This window comes from Pteronotus mesoamericanus, unplaced genomic scaffold, assembly GCF_021234165.1.
Source record: "Pteronotus mesoamericanus isolate MK-2021 breed Mesoamerican mustached bat unplaced genomic scaffold, CSHL_Meso_final contig_100, whole genome shotgun sequence".
In the NCBI taxonomy this organism is placed as follows: domain Eukaryota; kingdom Metazoa; phylum Chordata; class Mammalia; order Chiroptera; family Mormoopidae; genus Pteronotus; species Pteronotus mesoamericanus.
In genome coordinates this window covers 14,134,417-14,140,665 of record NW_026554999.1, presented here as the reverse complement: position 1 = coordinate 14,140,665, position 6,249 = coordinate 14,134,417, and positions in this window count along the sequence as shown.

Sequence of the window (6,249 nt, the reverse complement as noted above, 5' to 3'; positions counted from 1 at the left end):
TATCTTGGCTACTACAAATATTACTGCAGTGAACATAGGGGTACATATATCTTTTCAAATTAGTGTTTTTGTTTTCTTCAGATACATACCCAGAATTGGAATTGTTGGGTCACAAAGCAGTTCCATTTTTAATTCTTTGAGAAACCTCCATACTGTTTCTCACAGTGGCTGTACAAATTTATAATCCCATCAACAGTGCAAAAGAATTCCCTTTTCTCCATATCCTCTCCAACACTCGTTGTTTATTAATTTGTTGATGATAGCCATTCTGAAAGGTGTGAGGTAATATCTCATTGTAGTTTTAGTTTGCATTCCCCTGATGCTTAGTGGTGTTAAGCATTTTTTCATGTCTATTAACTATTTATCTATTTGTCCTCTTTGGAGAAGTGTCTATTCAGGACCTCTGCCCATTTTTTAATTTGACTATTTGGGTTTTTTTGTATTAAGTTGTATGAATTCCTTACATATTTTGGATACTAAGCCCTTATCAGATATATAAGGAGGGACCCTCAAGAAAGCAGAATCATCTTCTGGAGGGCAGGCTCTCTGTAGTACAGGTTTCCCTCACTAGGTGAGTGCTCTAGGAATCCATCTCTATCAGCTGGCATTGTTGTGAGAGGCTGTTTGGCTTCAGTGAATTTTTTTGGAAGACTCTTTCAATGTGTTTGCCTGTTTCATGATGGATGATTTACTAGTGCACCTGCCCACACCATGCTGAGCAGTCAGCAGTTTTTGACAAAAAACAGCATGACCCCCATACTCCACCCTCCCTATTCACTCGATCTCACCCTGAGTGACTTTTTGTTGTTGTTGTTATTTCCCAGGATGAAAAAAAGACCTCAAAGGAAAATGTTTTGCCCATTTAGAAGAAGTAAAACAAAAAATGGCAGAAGTACTAAAGGGCATCAAAATCAATGCACTCAAAAACTGTTTTGAGCAATGGAAAAAACATCCTGATAGGGGTATTGCATCAAATGGAGAGTACTTTGATGGTGACTGAAGTTTAAACATGTAAGAATAAATGCACAATTTTATATAAATCCTGTTTTTCTTGGGTGTTCCCCCTCATATCATTTGTGAATCTCTTTTAGGTTGTCTTTTCATTTTATTGATGCTTTCTTTTGCTGTGCAAAAACGTTTTAGTTTGAAGTAGTCCCATTTTGATTTTTTCTTGTTGTTGTTGTTCTTGTCCTTGCCTAAGGAGCCATATCCAAAAAAATATTGCAAAGACCAACGTCAAGGAGTTTACTGCGTATGTTTTCTTCTAGGAGTTTTATGGTTTGAGGTTTTACATTTTAAGTCTTTAATCCATTTTGAGTTTGTGTATATGGTATAATAAAATGTTCCATTTTTTCAATTTTTTGCATATATCTCTCCAGTTTTCCCAATACAACTTTTTGAAGAGACTGTCTTTACCCCACTGTGTATCCTTGTCCTTGTGGTCATAGATTAATTTACCAAATAAGTGAGGATCTATTTCTGGGCTCTCTATTCTTATTCCATTGAGAGAGAGAAAGAGAGAGAGAGAGAGAGAGAGAAATAGAGAAATATAGTTTTTATGTCAGTACCATATTGTTTTGATTATTGTAGTTTTGTAGTATAGTTTGAAATAAGGAAGTGGGATACCTCCCACTTTGGTTGTGTTTTTTTTTTTAAGGTTTCTTTGCTACTTGAGGTCTTTTGTGTTTCCATTTATATTTTAGGCTTAGTTGTCTTAATTCAGAGGAGAATGCCATTGGTAATTTAATAGGGATGGCATTGAATCTGTATATTGCTTAAGATAGTAAGGACATTTTAACAATATTAATTCTTCCAATACATAAGCATTGGTATATCCTTCAATTTGCAACCTCTTCAATTTCTTTCATTAATGTTTTATAATTTTCAGAGTACAAGTCTTTTGCCTCTTTGGTTAAATTTATTCCTAACAATTTTAAGCTTTTGGATGCAATTATAAATAGGATTGTTTACTTAATGTCACTTTCATTACTGGTGTATAGAAACACAGCATATATCTCTATACTGATTTTGTATACTGCAACTTTACTGAATTTATTTACAGTTCTAACAGTTTCCTTATGGAGTCTTTAGGATTTCCTATATATAGTATCATGCCCTCTGCAAATAGTAAGAGTTTTACTTCTTCCTTTATAACTTGGATTTCTTTTTTTTATTTTACTTGTCTGATTACTTTGCTTAAAACTTCCACTTCTATGTTGAAAAGAAGTAATGAGAGTGTGTATCCTCATCTTGTTCTTGACCTTAGAGGAAAAGATTTCAAACATTCACCATTGTGTATAATGTTAGTTGTACATTTGTCATATATAGCCTTTATTATGTTGAAGTATGTTCTTTCTATACCCACTTTGTTGAGAGTTTTTCTCTTAATGTTGAATTTTATCAAATGCTTTTGCTGCATCTATTGAGAAAATCATATGATTTTATCCTTCATTTTGTTAAAGTGATGTATCACATTGATTGATGATTGGTTGACTAATTGATTAAACCATCCTTGCATCCTTGGGGTAAATCTCAGTTGGTCATAGTATATAACACTTTTAATGTACTGTTGAATCCAATTTGCTAATATTTTTGTTAAAGGAGAAGTTTGTCTTAATGAACAAACTGAACTAACAAGCAAAATAAAGACAGACTCAAAGATAGAGAGAAGTCTGAAAGCTCTTGAGGGGGGTTAGTAGGTGGAGGGATCAAGCAAAAAAGAATAGGGACACATGGACATGGACAACAGTGTGGTGATTGCAGAGGGGAGGGAGAGTGGAAGTGGAGGTGGAAGAGGGTATAAAGATATAAATAGTATTGGAAAATACAATAAAAGTTTTTTAATGCTTTATTTCTTTTTTTAAGATTTTATTTATTTATTTTTAGAGAGGGAAAGGGAGGGAGAAAGAAAGGAAGAGAACTATCAATGTGTGGTTGCATCTCATGCACCCCTGCTATGGACCTGGCATGCAACCCAAGCATGTGCCCTACACTGGGAATTGAACCAGGAACACTTTGGTTCGCAGGCTGGTGCTCAATTCACTGAGCCACACCAGCTAGGGCTAAAAGAAAAGTTTTTTAAAAAGAAATAAACTTTTCTTTTGTTAAAAAAGGATTGTTTTTATTAGCTTCTTCAACAAAAACTATAATTATTTTAAAATTATTTTTATTTCTTTTATCAGAGAAAAATAAGCATTAAATAAATTACATTAAATACTTTGCAAACTTCTAATTTATTTAACTCATCAAGAGTCCATTTATTCAACAAATGACTAAATCTTGATAAGCACTGCAGTTGAGTTTGGGATAAGTGAAAATTTCAGTATACTATTCTTTCTATTTTTATGTTTGTTTTTAAAATTCTGTAATAAAAAGTAAAAACTATATGTACAATTTTTAACTTTCTACTTTTTTAATTTTTTACTTTTAAATCATGTTTATTCTATTACAGTTGTCTCAGTTTTTCCCCCTTTGCCCTCCTCCACCCATCCCACTCCGCCCCCCTCTCCCACAGTCAATTCTCACTCTGTTGTCCATGTCCATGGGTCATTCATACATGTTCTTTGTCTAGTCCCTTCTCCTTCTTTCCACCATTGTCCTCCTTCCCCATCCTCTCTGTTCAATCTCAGTCTGCTCCATGTTCCCATGCCTGTGGTTTATTTTGTTCATTAGTTTATTTTATTGAATAGATTCCACTTTTAGGTGAGATCGTATGGTATTTGTCTTTCAATAACTGGCTTATTTCACTTAGCATAATATTCTCCAGTTCCATCCATGTTGTCACAAAAGGTAGGAGTTCTTTCTTTCCTTTTTGTTTAAATGCGGATTGATTTTGTTTATTTTTTAATGTCCATCATAAAATATTTTAAAATTTAAATCCATTATAAAATCTCAGCAATTAAAACATTACACCAGCACAGAAATCAGTAGGTCAATGAAATAAAATGAGCATTCTAGAAACAAACATATACATCTGTCTAACAGTGTAACAAATGCTAAAGTGATATTTCAAATCAAAGGGGACAATAAGGCTTATTCAACAAACAAGGTACATGCACCACTATTCCTTGAAATAAAACAAATATAGAGCCCTATTTCACACATTATAAAAAAATATTCAGGTGAGTTAAAAATCAATATGTAAAATCTAAGGAGTTTTAGGAGAAAATACAAAATAATATTTCTCTAACCTGGAAGTAACATATTCAAACACAGAAGCTCTAAGGTAAAATATTGACAATATTAAGACTATAAAGTATATACATATAAAAGAAGTTAAAGGACAAGTAATTCAATATATCTAAAAAAGGGTTAAATTTTTTTTTTAGGGAAAAAATTCTACAAACATTGAATCAAAGAAGGGATAAAGAATACAAAAAAGTCTTTAAAGCTTTTTAAAAATAATCAAAATATGCAAGAAATTTACAAAAATGGTTTAGTTTCAACAAATAAAGGAACAATTAAAATAACACATCATTGTCACAATCAGATCAATGACTATTAAAAATATTGGTAATATCAAGTATTGATGACTGTGAAAGGAACTGGGTATTCATAGACTCTTCTCCTTCTTAAAGCAGTCTCTTTAGCATATTTTGCAATGCTGGTTTGGGGGAGGTGTATTCTTTTAGCCTTCTTTTGTCTGGGAAACTCCATATTTCTCTTTGCATTTTAATTGAGACCCTTGCTGGGTAGAGCAGTCTTGGTTGCAGGCCTTTGCTTTTTATTACTTTGAATATTTCTTGCCATTCCCTTCTGGCTTAAAGTGTTTCTGTTGAAAAGTCAGATACTAGGCATACCAGGGCTACCTTATATGTTACCACCTCTTTCTCCCTTGCTTCCTTTAGGATTCTCTGTTTATCTTTGATATTTGCCACTTTAACTATCATGTGTCTTGGAGTGGGCCTCATTGGGTTCCTCCTGAATGGGACCCTCTGTGCTTCCTGGACTTGTGTGACTTTTTCTCTCCTCCAATTAGGGAAGTTTTCCATCGTGACTTTTTCAAACAGGTTCTCTATCCCTTCCTCCTCTTCTTGTCCTTCTGGTATCCCTATTATACAGATATTATTACGTTTCAGCTTGTCCTGCATTTCCCTGAATGCCTCTTCATTCTTTTTGAGTCTTTTTTCATTTTCTTGCTCTTTCTGGGAGGATTTTTCTACCTTGTCCTCCAGCTCGCTGATTCAATCCTCTGCTTCATCTAGCCTGCTTTTGATTCCTTCCCCTGTGTTCTTCAATTCAGAAATTGTATTCTTATTTCCTCTTGTCTCTTATTCATAGTTCTATGTCCTTTTTCATGCTGATGTAGTTTGCAGTAAGTTCCTCGTAGTTTCCCTGTAGTTTTTGGTAATTCTCTCTGAGCTCACTGAGCTCATTGAGCTTCCTAGAACCCTTGTTTTGAACTCAATATCTGATAGTTTACTTGCCTCTATTTAATTTTAGCTCTCTTTCTTGGAATTCCTCCTTTCCCTTTGACTGGGGGGTGTTTCTTAGTCTTCCCTTTATTTATGAGACTCTTCTTTTTTGCTTTTGCTTCTTAAATTGATCTGTTTTGATTTCCTGACTTTGTTGTGTGAACTTCTATGGTAGGAGACCTTGTTTTTTCTTTCTGGATCTGCCTCTGATGATGTCAGATGTTGTCCCTGTCTGACCTTAGGCAGTCTGTTTGAGGCTTCCAGGAATCTACTGTCTGTGGCTGTCTCCTTCAGCTGTTAATCTAGCCACTCTGCACTCAGCAGTCTGGCTTACACAGCACATAGTGGGGCAGAGTCCCTTCTGGGGATGGGGTATTGGGTCCTCTCACACTGCTGCCACTCAAGGGTGTGGTATGCCTGAGTAAGTTGGCTGCTGCTGCATGGGGAATGAGTCAGCACCAAGATCCCACAGGCTACTCTCTCAGTTCTCTCCACAAAGCCTCCTCAGGCATCTCCAGCCCACTCTGCCCCTACCTTTGCTGGAGACCAGGGTAGGTACTGCAAATAAAAATTGATGTGCTGGCCCTTTAAAAGGCTCTTTGAGTGTCCAGCTGCCTGTCTCTAGCAGAGAGCAACACTGCCGCTTTTTGCAGCTGGCTGTTATCTGTGTACTTGTTGGGCTCTGGTGCTGTAGGCTGGAGATCCCCATTTATGGTTTAGACCCCACTCTTCTCAGGAGGACCCACCTGGCCATTTCAATATCCTTCTGGTGCTACCACCCCTGGGCTCCCTGCTTGCCTTCTCATGTCTCTACCACACTCCTTACCAGTTAGGT